Genomic DNA, 17,671 nt, shown 5'->3' with positions numbered 1-17,671 from the left:
ATAACATTGTAGAAACCACTTATTCTATCGTGAAACACTTCTTTAAAGCTCTAAGGAATTTAGTACCAGATTTTGCATTGCTCAACTGCAAATGAAATCACTCACCCCACACTCCACCCAGTGTCACTGTCCTAGCAGTCTTGTCATTACATACACTCTTCATCAAGTCCTTCAGTACAGTTCCGCTCAGCACGGTGCCTGCCACTTTGCAGCTGCAGACATGCATAACCAAGGAGGTACCTATGCAGAGCTCAATCATGCTAAGGACTCAAAAAGACAGCAAATGAAAGCTAAGGGCACTAAGTGTTCCACTTCAGTAACTGAGCAGGAAATAACCTATGGAGAATTAAATCTTCAAAATGCTTCTCAGGATCTTCAAGGGGATGGCAAGAACTACCACTGCAAAGGTAAAACATTCACTACACACAGTATAATTTTCTAGGATGTGTTCTTTGGGTGCTGGAGTGGAGGGTATGAGTACGAAATGATCTCCCATATTTTTCTTTTGTGAGGATCAGAGTTTGGAGCAGGAATATAATATTGTAGTTGAAATCTGAGGATGAGCCTTGTTCAAGTGTTGTAATTCATGGTCTTTACCACGTCTCATGGGGTAATATATTTACTGCAAATGCAACGGTATATTCTGAGAGAAGATTACAAGAGTAGATGCAGGTTTGGGGGCCATGCATTTATATGTGACTCCTTGTGCATCATTGGCTCTCTTGTACGTAAATTTCCTAAATGATTATTCACATCCATCTTTTGTCAGTGTTTTCAATTCTCTTCCTACTATTTAGCATCATGTCCAGGGAAGCTAATTGCTGGAATCCTGGGAATCATCTGCCTTGTCTTGATGTCCACTGTGATTACAATAGCTGGTATTCTCTGTGAGTATTTGAATGACCACAAGGGATTTTTTCTCTTTGATGATCACCAGTGTCTTAAAATATTACAGAACTTTATGGAATTGTATTAGCTCATTTTAATGCGTATATACCCTACGTGTGGAATGGTTATTCTGAATTCGAATTTGTCAAAAGTAGAAATAAGGGAATCACTGTAGAGATTATCAGACATATATTCAGACTTCATAACTCAAATGCAAGTTATAGGAGAGACCTTATTGAGAAATATAAATAAATTGAGATTGGTTAAATCAAATACTCTAAGAAATGGTGATGTTTGGCTCTTAAAGCTTTTGGATTATTTTCCCCCATGTGTTAATCATTTTCCCCTAAGTGTTCATCATTTTATTAATCTTTTACTGGTAAATCAATTTTATTCCAGATTTTCTAATTTTAAACAATACACCAAATTTAAACTAAGAAACTCAAATCATTATGATTTATTTAGTTTAATATTAAGTTTATATGAGCATTGCTTTAATATTTCTAGCTGCTGAAGGACCAGTGCGGAATAACACTTCCCTGGAAATAACGACCCAGAAAGGTACACTATCACTTTCAAACCTCATATACTAGTAGAATTTGTATTTTATCTCCATCTTAAGCTAGGCAAAGATTCTTTTGAAGTAAATTAAGTAGAAAATCACATAATAAATTTTCAGAAATCAAGAGTATAGAACAATATTATTTCTTATGCTATAATAGGAGGAAATACTCATTTATAATGATCATACCTGCGGTTCCTGGATGGCTCTTTTAAGTGTCCAACTCTTGGTTTTGATTCAAATCAAAATCCCAGGGTCCTGAGTTTGAGCCCCATGTGGGCTCCAGGCTGAGAGCAGAGTCTGCTTGAGATTCTCTATAACTCTCCCTCTGTGCCTCTTGTTTATGCTCTCACTCTCTTTCTCAAATAAATAAATAAATAAATAAATAAATAAATAAACATTAAAATAAAATAATAAAATAATCACCATACCCACTGTTTCCAATGGCCTCAAATTTACTCCTTTTATAATACAATAAAAGATGAGTCATTAAACAATTCCAAAAAAGTGGTTATATTCAGTGACTCAAGGGACATTAGAGATGGACATTTTTGTGGGTTTACTTTATATGGGCAAATACATTCGGAGATGAAAGCCCAACTCCTTTGAGAGTATATACGTGTGTGTTTCATTTTATTTTTACAAGCTTATAAGGGTGCATGGATGTGTTATATACATCTGTGTATACACATGCAGGTTGTACCTTTGCATGTTTTAATATTCAAAACTTTTTGGATAATATGTCATAATCTTTCTCCAGGACATTACTGTGGCCATTGTCCAAAAGGATGGTTTACATATTCCAACAATTGCTATTACATTAGCACTAAAAGAAAACCATGGAACGAGAGTTTGACATCCTGTACTTCTAAGAACTCTACCCTGCTGAACATAGATGATAAAAAGGAAATGGTAAGACTTCAATGTTTTTAGATTTAATAAAAGCTTATCAGTTGATATTATATTTGTAGAATTCATCCATATTTTTGTACATATTTTTAGTTTATTTTAAAATCTGTTACTATTCCACAGTTTGAGTCTATGATATTTTATTTACATTTTTATGCCTTTAATGTACACTTACTAATTTCCAATTTGTGATTTTCATAGAAAATCATGTTTTCCCAAAAGCTCTTTTGCCTGAAATTACTTTACTATTTAATTTTACAACACATCAAGAAATTTAAAATATGATTGTGCAACTTGTTCACAAATTAGTGGGAATCACATAATTATAAATCAGAGCAAGAAAGAGAAGTTTAGAGCCTCCATTACCCCTGCCAATTTTAATAATGTGGAACACCTTTGTTTATTTTTGAATTTATATCAATGGAATCATGGAGTATGAATTTTTATGTCTGTCTCCTTTCGCTCTCATATGATATTTGTAATCCATCTATATATAGCATCTGTCTATATTTTGTGAATTTTCAACTGTGTTTTTTGAATAGGACCTTTCAAAATCTATTCTCAGAAATTTAGTTCCTTTTTAGTATGTGGGAATTACAAATCATTACTTACGGAAAGCTTTTTCTACGTCCTTTTCCACAAATCATATTGATAATAATTTATTAAACATAGCTACATAGTATATGGTATATTTATGAAATGTAAATATGCATTTGTCATAATAAAACAATAATGTATTAATATAACATTGTAATTGTGTTTATAAATGATTACAATACATTTTCGTCTAACATTAGCATGAAATGGCACAACCTTGGATATGTGTATTTTTCAATATATTATATTATCCCTATATTTATCTAGTTTTTGTGTAAACACACATTATACAAATAGTCCCTTGAGGATAAACTCAGTAGTCTGAGAAAAATTACTACAATAAGTTCTGATGGTTCTACAGCTGTACCATTTTTCTAGGTTGTGAGCCATTGGGATATTCTCTTGTGAGAATAAGTGCTCAAGTGTTTCTCTTGCTCATTTCTCCAAGATAGTGTCTTCTTTCACGTCTTAGAAGTCCTTGCCTTATATTTTTTTAAAGATTTTATTTATTTATTTGCCAGAAAACCACAGCATGAACACAAACAGGGGGAGCAGCAACAGCAGGAATGATTAGTGCAGGCTCCTGGCTGAGCAGGGAGTCTGAGAGCTCCAGGCAGAGCTCCCTCCCAGGACCCTGCCATCATGACCTGAGCCTAAGGCCGACCATTTACCCAAGTGAGACATCCACACATCACAAGCCTTTGTCATATTTTATTTTATTTTATTTTATTTATTTTTTTATAAATTTATTTTTTATTGGTGTTCAATTTGCCAACATTAGCATAACACCCAGTGCTCATCCCGTCAAGTGCCCACCTCAGTGCCCTTCACCCAGTCATCCCCACCCTCTGCCCACCTCTCCTTCCACCACTCCTAGTTCGTTTCCCAGAGTTAGGAGTCTCTCATGTTCTGTCTCCCTCTCTGATACTTCCCACTCATTTTTTCTCCTTTCCCCTTATTCCCTTTCACTATTTTTTATAACCCCAAATGAATGACACCATATAATGTTTGTCCTTCTCCGATTGACTTATTTCACTCAGCATAAAACCCTCCACTTGGGATCCCTGGGTGGCGCAGCGGTTTGGCGCCTGCCTTTGGCCCAGGGCGCGATCCTGGAGACCCGGGATCGAATCCCACATCGGGCTCCCGGTGCATGGAGCCTGTTTCTCCCTCTGCCTATGTCTCTGCCTCTGTGTGTGTGTGACTATCATAAATAAATAAAAATTAAAAAAACATTTAAAAAAAATAATACCCTCCACTTCCATCCATGTTGAAGCAATGATGGGTATTTGTCGTTTCTAATGGCTGAGGAATATTCCATTGTATACATAAACCACATCTGCTTTATCCATTCATCTTTCCATGGACACCAAGGCTCCTTCCACAGTTTGGTTATTGTGGACATTGCTGCTAGAAACATCGGGGTGCTGGCGTCCTGGCGTCTTCCTGCATCTGTATCTTTGGGGTAAATCCCCAGCAGTGCAATTGCTGGGTCGTAGGGCAGGTCTATTTTTAACTCTTTGAGGAACCTCCACACAGTTTTCCAGAGTGGCTGCACCAGTTCACATTCCACCAACAGTGCAGGAGGGTTCCCCTTTCTCCACATCCTCTCCAACATTTGTGGTTTCCTGCTTTGTTAATTTTCCCCATTCTCACTGGTGTGTGGTGGTATCTCATTGTGGTTTTAATTTGTATTTCCCTGATGGCCAGTGATGTGGAGCATTTTCTCATGTGCATGTTGGCCATGTCTATGTCTTCCTCTGTGAGATTTCTGTTCAGGTCTTTTGCCCATTTCATGATTGGATTGTTTGTTTCTTTGGTGTTGAGTTTAGTAAGTTCTTTATAGATTTTGGATACTATCCCTTTATCTGATACGTCATTTGCAAATATCTTCTCCCATTCTGTAGGTTGTCTCTGAGTTTTGTTGACTGTATCTTTGGCTGTGCAAAAGCTTCTTATCTTGATGAAGTCCCAATAGTTCATTTTTGCTTTTGTTTCTCTCGCCTTCATGGATGAATCTTGCAAGAAGTTACTGTGGCCGAGTTCAAAAAGGGTGTTGCCTGTGTTCTCCTCTAGGATTTTGATGGAATCTTGTCTCACATTAAGATCTTTCAGCCATTTTGAGTTTACCTTTGTGTACGGTGCAAAAGAGTGGTCTAGTTTCATTCTTGTCAGATTTTAGATATGAGTGCTTTTTAGTTTACTAGTTGGAAATGGCTGTGGCTTGCATTTTATTCCCCGACTGGAGTCTTTTAATGATCAGAATTTGAATTTTGTCATGGTCCAATTAATCCCATTTGTGTGTTGGTGATTATTTTGGGTCTGTTTCAGAGGTTCACTAAAATTCATGAATATAATTTCCTGTATTACCTTCCTGTAGTTATCTTTTCATTTCTCTCTTTATTTTTTAACTTTTAATTAGGTTTTATGATCAAACTGGAATTTATTTTTTGATACTGTGAGATAAGTATTTATTTATTTTTTGATACCATGAGTAAGTATTTATTTATTTATTTTTTGATACTGTGAGATAAGTATTTATGATGCTGTGAGATAAAAATGAAGGTCATAATATTCTACATCATGACCTAATTGATGGGTTATAATTTATAGCAAAATAGATCTTTTCTTCATAAAATCTTTATACATATAAAGTTATGTATATGTTTATATATGTTCTGTTTTTCTTCACATAAATAGTACAGATATCAGATATCTTTATATAGGTAAATATATATGCATATGTCACAGTCTACACAGTCTAACACAACCCATAGCACTTTCATTAAGATGTAGAGCCTTACCTTCATGTTCCTTTAATGTGTCCCTTTTATATGTCTTAAATATTCCTGTACATACATTGTGAGAATCATTGAATGTTATAATTTTGCTTCAACTGATAATTTTACACCAAATATCAAACATTTTAGAAAACACAAGCAGTGAAGGAATGTCCATTAGACCTAATTATAGCTTTGTTCTTTCTTTTGTTCCTTTTCTTGATGATCCAAGTTTCCTTCTTTTATCATTTAATTTCTGTTTAGATAAATCCCTTTAGCAATTCTTTGAGAGTAGGTGTGATGGTGACACATTTCTTAGTTTTCTTTTATCGGAGAATGTCTCGATTTCCCCTGACATTCCTGAGTTTGACATTTTTGTTGGATAGTCAATGGTTTTTGATTGGAATAATAATACACTTAGTGTCTAAATTTTTCTGTTTTCCTAGCATGCCTTTTTCCTGTTATTTTGACTGGAGAGGAAAGAAAACATTTTGGGGGCTTTTGTCTGTACCGTGGGTGTCTGTGGGTTGCCAGCCTCTCTGGCACCAGTCTGGGATATATGAGGTAGAGAGGAATTCCAGGGCACTCACAGGCATTTCATTTCTCATTTCTATAGTACCTGGTGATGTCAGCTTTCTCATCACCTGCCTGAATCTTCCTGTAACATTTTACACATAATGCCCAGGGGTTATAGCTAATTTGGGGGAGATATAAGGAAAACCACATCCTATCTTTCTGGTACAGGAAGTCTGATTTGTAAGGGTTTAAGTAATATGTGCTGCTGAAGAAAGCACTGATTTGTAGGGAATTTAATTTGAATGTTCCAGATTCTAATAGTGTTGAGCATCTTTCCCTGTACTCATTTGCCCTCCATATATGATTTTGGTACAGCATCTTGACATATTTTGTTTATATTTTTCCTTTTTCTTATTTTGCTTTGAGAATTCTGCATGTATCCTGGCAGCAAGTCTTTTATGAGATGTATATCCGTAAATATTTCCTCTCAAGTCTCTTCTCTTCAAAGAGCAGAAATTATCTTGACGGCCTACACTTCATCAAATTGTTCTTTCATGGATCATGCTTCTGTGGTTCTTTCTATGAAATCTCTGCTCAATTGTAGGATAGGTGTTTTTTTCTAATACATGTTTTGTAAGTTTATCATTTACACTTTGGATGTTAAATTTTTAGCATTTTGTTAACAATGTAAAATATAATATATATATATATATATATATATATATAATTAATTAATATTACTTGTCACTGGATTGTTTCCACAGCATTTGTTGTAAGACTATATATTTTATCCATGGAATGACTGCATGTTTGTTGAAAGCTGCATTCCATATATGATTGGGTCTAATGGTGAGTCAATGGCTTTCCCCATTTTGTAATTGGGTTGATTGTTTTTTGGTATTTTTATCGACTTACATGATTCTTCATATATTCTGGATATGAATTCCTTTTTGAGATGTAATTTTGCAATTGTTTTTTCCCACCTTTTCTGTCTTTTCATTCTGTTGATCATGCCCTTTCATGCACAGAAATGTTTAGTTCGGAGTAGCCCGTTTGCCTACAATGGACTTTTCCTTTGTGGTCTGTGCTTTTGCTGGCTTATGCAAGAAATCATTGCTACACACAATGTTGGCTACATTTCCCCCATGTTCCATTTATGGAATTTTAAAGTTTTACATGATATGTTTAAGTCTTTGGTCCATTTTGAGTTAGTTTGAATATATGGTGTAAGTACTAGTGTCCAGTCATTTTTTGCATGTGGATAGTCTGTTTCCCAATCCTGTTTGTGAAAGATACAGTCCCTTTCCTATTGAATGGTCTTGGCGTCCTCAGTAAAAATGATTAGAGTGAATACACTTTATGTTCAGATACACTTTTCAGTTATTTTTTCCATTGGCGATTTAGGGCCTAGGCCATCCTATTCCTTCATCTTGCTCTTGTCATTGCCGTCCAATGTGAACTAGTGTCTTGTGCAGATATGGATTCTGTGATAGGTATATGGTCTAAGGCTGCTGGAGGTGGAAGATCTATAACTCATTCCATGATTTTCACACTGACTTGAGTCACCTCATAATCTATCCTGTTCCCTCAGGAGTATTACTTTGTCTGTATTTGCATGTGTTCTAGAGTCATTTCATTGTTTTTGTGTATTTCTATGTGTTCTTTTTATTTTTACTTTCTTGAGCCTCTAAAGTTAAAAAATATTTTTAGAATACATTTAAGAATTTGTTCATTCACTGTAACTTTCGATGGTGCTTCTGTTTGTGATTTATGTTTTTAACTCCTGCTTCTCTTCTCCTTCTCAGACTGTATTTAGACCTATGCTAGTTTTCCTATTTGAATGATTTCTGAGATCTGCTAATTTTGCTCTCCTTTTTCTCTCGTTCTATGAGTGAATAATTTTTTTACTACTTCTTCAGATTCATCAGTTTTTTTCTATTGCATCTCAAATTTTCCATAGAGTTTATTAATGAATTTCATTTAGGTATGCATTTATAAATGCAAAATCTCTCTGTGGTTTATTCATATATTTTATTTCTCGATATACTCTACTTGCTATGTTGCGGCCATCTTATGTTCATTTAATTATCTGAACTAAGTTTTCTTTGTAATATACATATATTGTTAAATATGAGTTTAAAACATTTTTTTCTAATAAATGTAACATAATAACCCAGTAGAGGTTTATGCTGACCTATGTTTTCCCCTAATTTAGAATACATCTTCTAGGTTCATTGCATGGTTTTAAAAACTTTTAGATATTTTTGAAACTATAGCAATTATTCTTTTTATTTCATTTTTTAGATGTATTATTTCTGGAGGTTACATAAACTTTACAGCATAATTTTTTTTCCTGAAGTGGGCTTGCTGATATATATTTTTAAATATTTTATTTATTATTTGAGAGACAGAGAAAACAGGAAGCAGCATGGCAGAGGTAGAAGGAGAAGCAGACTACCTGCCAAGCACAGAGCACAACATAGAGCTTCATCCCAGGACCCTTTGATCATGACCTGAGCCTAAGGCAAAAGTTGAACCAACAGAGCCACCCAGGTGTCAGCCCAACTGATATTTTTCTTCAGTGTTTCCAAATTCCTTTTTTTTAAGTTTTTATCTCATTCCTAGGGATTGCCCTTGTGATTTTGTAGCTTCGACATCATCCACAGTTTTTTTTTTTTAACTCTGTTCAAACAATGCAAGTCAGTTGGATTTCTACTTCTGCAATGCCATGTGATGTGATGTGGGGTGTGTGTGTGTGTGTGTGTGTGTGTGTGTGTGTGTGTGAATGTGGGAGAGGAGTGCTCACAGCTTTAAAATCAGGTCTTAAGGATGCTTTTGCTTTTACTGTATCCTGGCTTCATCTTGATCTCCTCTCCTGTGTCCATATTTTTTCCCATCGACCAATAGTGTATAGAGATCTCATGTCAACTCCTCCATTATACTCTTACATATCTCCCCATTATATTTATGGGGATTGCAGTGCTTAACCCAAGACCAAAGCCTCTGACTAGTAAATATACGAGTTTTCCTCATTCGTTAACAAGCAAAATCAGCACTTTGAGCTGAAAAACCAATGAGCTATTTTTCTCTCCTTTCCCCAGTGCTAATCAATTCTCTCCAATGGCACCAGCACTATTGCTTTTTGCAGTTGCTCCAAATTATACAACTACATGCATCTGGATCACTGAGCTAGGATGAGCAGGTAGGGAGACATGAGAGCAGTGCGAAGTAACAAGATTACAGATGTGCTTCTTCTTACTTGAGTCTCTAGGAGTTTTTCAAAGATAGATATTTCACAAATTATTATTGACTTTTGATCAATTATCAGAACCCTGAAATTGTTACTTTTCTTAGTCTTCTTCACTGAGTCCAACTAAGATATTTTTATAATGTGTCCAGTGTATAACATTATATTATAATCTGAAAGATTCTATAAAGAATTAACTTTATATTTTGGTATAAAATTCAAATGAGTATAAGAACTTTTATTTAACTTCTAAAAAAACTGTTTTCTCATAGTCTTTGTTCAGTCACCTCATTCGTTCTTCATGGATTATAGACTACCAAAGAATCAGTATTAATTCACCTGTGTACACAAAGGTCTCCACTTTCTTCTCTAAAGCGTAAGTGTCTTGACAACTTTTGTATTTTATGCCTGATAAGGATTAATCTTACAAATAAGTACAAATGTGAACAATTATATAAACCCAATTGTTGAAGTGTTTCCATTGGAAAATTACATGGGGAATATTCTGATTTAGGCATATATTACTCTAATTAAATTGTTTATTGTTCAAAATATTGTATTATATATTTTTAGAGTAATGAGATATAATCTCTCGCTTTCAGATTGCCAGTTTCTTCAGAGAGCAACAAGAATTGTCCATATTTCAACTTTGACTCAAGCAAAGGTTATTTTGAATCTTGCTTAGATCAAAAAACATATGTTTGTAAACATCAGATAATTTAGCTACCTATTTTAGTATAACACTGTCTCCCCATGTATAAAATCTAGAACTTAGCTACCTATTTTAGTGTAATGCTATCTCCCCATCTGTATAGAGCATAATTCTCATTTCTTCAATAGCTGTACAAACATTTTCTCCAAAATCATTTTTAGAACAAGATTCACAACAAAATTAAGATGAAAGTACACAGCTATCCTATATTGTCACTGTATACACACATACATGGCCTCTCTCATTATCAGCATCACTCACTAGAATGGTTCACTTGTTACCAATCACTGTGGATTCATCATAATCGCCCAAAGTCCAAAGTATGCTTGAGGTTTCTTTATGATGTTGCAGAATTATTTTTCAATGTTTATTTATATTATTGTAAACAAAATATACTCAAGGTACATATGCATTTCTTACCTTTAGCTATTTAAATTATATATATGTATATATATATATATATAACATATACATAAATTACAAATTATTTTGACAAGGAGTATTATTGTAAAGTCTTCAATAAGATGATCAATCCACTTATATTTCCAAATTAATTGATTTGTCATAACCCTCACAGGGGCTGCAGATAAAGGTTGAACACATAGAGTGGTAATGTTATCAGTCAGAATAAAAACTAGTCAGGAGACAGAAACCAGGGGATGCTAGATAAACAATTATTATCCATTTATAAGGGAAAGCCTGCTGAGAGGAAAGGCAGCTAAAATAAAGAACATCATAAAGAATTTCTTAGGGTTGAGGAGGACGACCCAAAAGAGAGATCACTGGGAAGCCAGGTCAACTCTCTGAAGATGGGATTTAGATGTCATTGAAGACAATGTGCCTACACACAGGTGCAAGGCAGGTACGCTCACAAGATTGGCTTGGGACAGAGCAGCTGCACAGTCCACAGGCTGAACTAGATGAGAATAAATCTCAGGCTGTGATTGGCAAGAAGGATGAATCTCTGCAAGAGTGTTAGAAGGCACAGAGCAGAAGGCAGGAAGATTTCACAGGACTGTATGCATGCAGCTGGCTACCAAGCCATACTGGCAAAAGGCCCTGAAAACACCAGGAAACCAGAAAGAAGAGCCCTTTCTGCTGCACTGTCTCTCAATTGCCTTTAGCAACATAACTCAATCTCATGTGAGTTGACAAAGGAGAGAAGTTTATAGCACCTAGCTCCATTATCTGAGAACAGTAAGGGCAATAAGGGATTGATGTGGGGCTGGGAGTACTCAGTTGTTAACAGGCACTCAGGGTTATCATGCAGCCAGCACAGGGTGGCTATATAAGAGCCTTTCACACCTGCCCCACTTCCTCAGATCATGGAACCAACATTATCTTCAGAATCACTTTCAGTAAAGAACAACCCAAACTAGATTCATTTTATGATAGAGATTAGGTTTTCTTCAATCAAAAATAACCCATGTCCTTTGATATTTCCTCTTGTGTGTTGTTTTCCTTACCTGGATTTCAGATATTTTGGAAGATGTCTGGTTTTATTAAAGTCTCTAGGAACTCACTTCTGTCACTCTCTACTCATGCTAGAAAATATTTGATGTGAAAAAAAATGTTAACGTGAATAAACGAGTAAAAGTATGAAGATTTTGGTATAGCCACATTTCATGACAAACTTTAGTAATTTGATAATGGTTCAGATATTTTTATCCTAGTACAGTTATAAGCAGCAGTGGAGAGAAATTAAACAGGATAATTATTTGCAAAACAAATTCATATTGCATATACAACTATTTCTTTGAATATAGACATTCTTCATATTCCATACTGATTCTATATACTTCAAAAGATAAATTATATGAATATTCAAAATCAAATTCATATAATTGTAAATGGTAGCTATAACCAAGTTACCAAAGTTAGGCTACAAACAAGCCAAATTGCACTGACATTGGAAAATAAGCATTTATTTCTAATTTACCAGTTTGTTCTTTGACTGGCTTTAGTGATAGAGGCTTGGCATGCATGGGAGTGGCACAAGAGTACACATTAAACTCAGACATTTTTTTATTTATTTGATTCTTGGAAAAGCAGGCTAGCTGGTATATGACATTATATAGCAGAAATTAGTGGCTAGAGAAATGTGATTCTTATCGCCTGTACTCTGAACCCATATCAATCACAATTCCACTCACATTATATTGTAAAAATAAGTCACATAGCTGAACTCAACATGGATTTTCTGCAAGATGCAGTCCTTTCAAAGTGGCCAGGTAATAATATAGTTTTATTGAACAGTAACCTAATCTATCATAATGGCCTTAGGAATATGTTTCTCATTATATTTCATGAGATAGAGAAGGTGGTTTGTAAAAGAAAAATATTGGGAAATAGATGGACAATTTAGTACTTTCTTCACTTCTCATCTAGTTTTTGTCTCCTCAGTGCCAAATATGTTGTAGTTTCATAGAATGGTGAACATCATCATATAGATGCTTGCAGAAGGTCACTGATCAATTTACAAATGGGAATAAGCAAGTAGGGGGGTAAAGTTTAAGGATTTTGGCAGTGAAACCATGCCTCTTCAATGTTACTTCTAAATGAGCACTTTAGGCCTGTGAGTCAGTTTATATAACTGTTGTAGCTCAATTTCCTGTCCTGGAAAATATGATAGATACAGATTTTATTCACAGAGTTACTTGAAGATTATTTGGGCAGTACTTCTTGGCACACAAGTATTCTCTAGATCAGGCATTTTGACTTAAGAGCTTGATGCTTCATTTCCATCTCCTGTGACATGATGACTATAATTGTAGACACCCCACATGGCTGATCTGAGGATCAGTAATAAAATGTCTAATTATCCTGAAAATATCACCACATGATATTCTTGGTATATGTGATAATATTTTCCTATTTTGCTTTTCCAAATATTCAACAAAAACTGATTTCCAAGAAAACTCAGGCTCTGATACTATCTTCTTCCCCTCATCCATCTGAATCTCGATTTTTTATGATATATTACTTTCACTGGGCATCAGAACTATAATATGACTTAACGAATCCCATCAAATATATTGAATATTTTTTTCATTTTAAAACAGAGTTTTAAAAATTCAGTACATCTCCTGTATGGACACTATACAAGGGTAAGTTTTTTTGGACATGTATTTCCATATTTGCAATCAAGTTGCAATTTCTGTTCTTTCTTTATTGGTCAAGAACTCTAGTCTCCACCCAATGTTTCACTCTGGACCTCTATACATGTTGTCTCTTCTGGAAATAAAGAACTTTTGACAGGAATTGTCAAGGTTTGGCAAGATAGCCAGTGTGGATCCTAGTTTTGGGGAACCTACTGGGTCCTGGGGAAAGAAGACACTGAAATGCCCTTTCTCAACCAGTGTTGTGTATCCCACCCACATCTATGTATTTCTTACCATTGAGAAGCAAGAAAAGTAAGAGGGAAGTTACTTTAAAATAATATTGTGATGTAGAACACCTCCCAATTTTTTCCCTGTTTTTTGACATATCTACATACTTCTGAAGAAGGTGCCTAATGTCTTACATGTACCCATAAGAAGCCATGGAAAATCTTTGGTAGAGTGAGCTTAAGTTAGATGATCCACCAAAACCACTGGAGGCATATAAATATGGAAAAATGTTTTCATGGAGGTAATCAAGTGTGAAGCTCAAATAGAGTGTCACAGATATATTTCTGGAACTTGCTGTCAGTTAGGTGACTCTTTTTGACTCAGTTGATGGCTTCAGGGTCATGAGATCTAGCCTGGCGTCAGGCTCTGGGCTCAGGGTGGAGTCTGTGGAAGACTCACTCTCCCTTGCCCTCTTCTCCTCCCCCTTCTCTCTTTCAATTAAATCAATCTTAAGAAAAAAAAGACCACACTGTCTTGATGATGATAGCTTTATAATACAGCATGAAGTCCAGAAGTGTGATTCATCCTGCTTTGATTTACTTGTTCAACATTACTTTGGCTTCTTTTGGGGAAGTGCTGAGAGTGGACAGCATTGTTGTGCCTGACTCTCTTACATTGTTTGTGGGAATGCAAACTGGTACAGTCATTCTGGAAAACAGTATGGAGGTTCCACAAAAAGTTACAAATAAAGTTACTCTATGACCAAGCAAATGCACTACATGATATTTATTCAAAGGATACTAACATTGTGATTCGAAGGGGCAAGTGCACCCCAATGTTTAGAGCAGCAAACATTGACCCAAAATAGCCAAAATATGGAAAAACCCTTGATGTCCATCAACAGATGAATGGATAAAGAAGATGTGGTCTATATAAATTGGAATATCACTCAGCCATTAATAAGAATGAATCTTGCCATGTGCAATGATGTGGATAGGACTGGGTGTTACGCTAAGGGAAATAAGTCACTCAGAGAAAGACAAATACCGTATGATTTCACTCATGTGTGGAATCTAAGACACAAAACAGATGAAAGTAAGAAATGAGAAGAAAAAATTAAATAAGATGAAAATTGAGAGAGAGGTAAACCATAACAGATGCTAAATAATGCAGAACAAATTGAGGGCTCCTGTAGAGAAAGGTTGTTGGATGGGGTAATTAGGTGATGGTTATTAAGGAGGGCAGGTGATATCATGAGCACTGGATGTTATATGCACCTGATGAATCACTAAAGTCTGTCTCTGAAACTAATAAAAAGGAAAGAAACAAAAAAAGAAAGAAAAAGAAAGAAGAAAGGGGAAAAATCACAGAGAAGGCAGGATACAAAGATCAATATGATACTTTTCTCTGTGTCTAACTTTCTGAGAATCTGTATTAGGTATTGAATAGAATGGGTTTGTTCTCAATCCCAGATAAACAGTACTCATTTCAGTACTAAATCCAGAGGAAGTTAGGACCCTTTTACTTTTTTGCAGACGAGTAGAAAGTATATTCTATGCAGGCCCTCAGTTCCAAAGAAAATGTGAAAAGGACAAAGTTGTTTGTCCAATCTTGGGTACTAAATTTATTAATCTGAAAATTTTATTTTCTGGTCATTAAGGAGTGTAAGTGATAGATAAAATAAGATTGTAGCATTTTAAAAATGTTGCTCTGCCCTTGATTACAGCCAGTGTTTCTTTGTGCTCCCTCCTAGGGCAACATGTAAACATCTAGCTTTTGCCCCCTCAAATGCTCTGGATTGAAGAAAAATAATGATGCGATCTGAAGGTATTCAAAAATAATTTTTACAAGAAAGATCAACATGATAATACCAAAAGTTATGATATGCATAATTAGTATCTTACAAGGAGAGGGAAATGATGAGCACAGAGTATTTGAAGAATTAATGGCTGAAGTGACTTCAAATTTGTTAAAAAAAAAAAAAAACACCAAGTTAAATTCAGGAAACCAAGCAAAATCTTAATAAAAAAATAAAAATAAAAACTAAATCACAAGTGGGCACATTGTAGACATATTTCTGAAGCCGATAAACAGATATTGAAAGCAATAGGAGAATAACAACACTTTCTATGCCTACACACTCATTACATATAACAAAATTTAGGAGATAATAGAAGATTCATCTCAAGTAAAAAACCCTGCCAACCCAGAATTCCATATCATTAATGGTCTTCCAGAATGAGTGTAAATTAAGATATTTTCAAACAGCTACTCAGATCATCCATCACCAGCAGGCCTGCAGTGCAAGAAGTGCTAAAGGAAGGAAATTTCCCAGGTTCACATGTAATAGTTTCATTTGGAAACTGGGTCTTTGGGAAGGCATGAGGACATGTAAAGTTATAAATATTGAGGTACATATGGAAGAGAATCTTCTGCTAATTTCTCTGCATTGTGCTTGACCATTGAAAGCAAAGTTTGCAAGTTTCTTCCAGTGATTACCATGTATGTAAGATGTGATATATATGACAACTTTACACCATAATGGAAAGAAGAGGTGATCAATAAACCTGCTCTGTACAAGATTTCTTAAGCTGCACAATTAATTCCACTTGGACTTGTGAAAAGTTAAGAGTGTGTAGTGTAATGTCCGAACAACCCCTAAAACTGTAATGTAAACATGGATAGCCTAGAAGCCAATAAACTAATTGAAATGGAGTTCTAAAAAACACTCAGATAATCACAGAGAAGGCAGCACAGAATGCACAAGGACAAAATAAATTATAAATCCACAAGGATGTAATTTTGGAATTAACAATTATATAAAAGGAATATTATCTATATGATGACATAACTAAGAATTCTATCCCAATTCTTACTTTTCCAATTCTTCACCATAGTATTTGCTAACTAACTTAAGGTAGTATTCCTTTGGCAGATTAAATTTAGGCTGCCTTCCCTTGAAATAGATGTAGTATTTTCCAGACTATGAAAAAAAGTTTTTAAAAAAATCTTTCTCATTTTTAAATTTCCAGATATATATTAGTACATAAAAAATAAAGCTCCAGAGTTTCATCCACATAACTATTTCCATTATCTTCTTCATAGAAAACAAACAAAAAAATTCCCTACATGTACCATTTATCACAAGCAAAATTATTTCCTAGACTTTAGCGATTGTGTTGCTGAAGAAGAACTTCTACAGTTGTTCTCAACCCAGGCCATATAGGATTTGGAAACTAAGATCAAAATTGAAAACCAAGCCAAAAAAAAAAAAAAAAAAAAAAAAAGTAAGAAGAAGAAAAGAAAAAGAATACAAAAAATCCAAATGATGGAATTCTTGAATATGGATTATAAAATTCTAATATTTAGAATGAATCAAAGTATAAGGGATACAGACACCTAATAAGAAGTTAGTGTCTGAGGGTTGGGTGGTGGGAAAAAACCCAGAGAAATTCGAAAAAGTAAAAAAGAGGAATTCTAGAAATGAAAAAAAAAAGCATTTAAATGAATAATCGATGGAATGATAAAGAACAGATTAAAAAGAATTAGGAAGAAAGTATCTGAATTGAAAGAACAACTAGAGACAAGAGAAAAGGAGGTAGAGACTATAAAAGATACTCAAGTGTACTGAGCCACCCAAGCATCCCCTATTTCTTTGGTGTTCATATGTCACTGTAGTGAACTAATGTCACTGTGGGGAACAGGCTGTAGAGCCTATCCGAGAACTGAATCTCACAGTGCTGGCCACACTGGGGAATGGGAGGTCATGAGTCTGCACACTAACTCTTTACCACATTGTTCTCCAGATACAGCTCCTCTGCTCCCCCCTCCTGGAGTCCATAGCCTACTCTTTTACCTTTTGAAGTAAACGTGTTTTTCTCTGCTTCCAAAAGTTAATAATTCCTATAGCCAACCTGTTAGCTCTCTTAATAAAAACTGGAGAGGACAAAGCCTTGGGGTCCAAGTCCGAGTCTGATTGGAGTCCAAGTCTTGGTCCCCCTGTCCCCCAGATTAAATTCAGCGAAACTCCAGGTCTTTCTTCATATCATCGCCTTCGAGTATGTTAGATCTGTGGCATGTCACTAACTTGTGTTTTAAAAGTCTACAGTTTCAGGGGCTTCTACTTGACCC

General features: G+C 35.1%; 1 pseudogene; it reads left to right on the top strand.

Annotated features, from left to right (window-relative positions):
- Positions 1-220: 220 nt before the first annotated feature.
- Positions 221-17,607, top strand: LOC129517105 (NKG2-F type II integral membrane protein-like; annotated as a pseudogene).
- Positions 17,608-17,671: the final 64 nt, after the last annotated feature.

Source organism: Nyctereutes procyonoides, unplaced genomic scaffold, assembly GCF_905146905.1.
Source record: "Nyctereutes procyonoides isolate TBG_1078 unplaced genomic scaffold, NYPRO_anot_genome, whole genome shotgun sequence".
Lineage (NCBI taxonomy): Eukaryota > Metazoa > Chordata > Mammalia > Carnivora > Canidae > Nyctereutes > Nyctereutes procyonoides.
The sequence above is the reverse complement of the archived record's forward strand: the minus strand, read 5'-3'. Positions and strand labels throughout refer to the sequence as shown.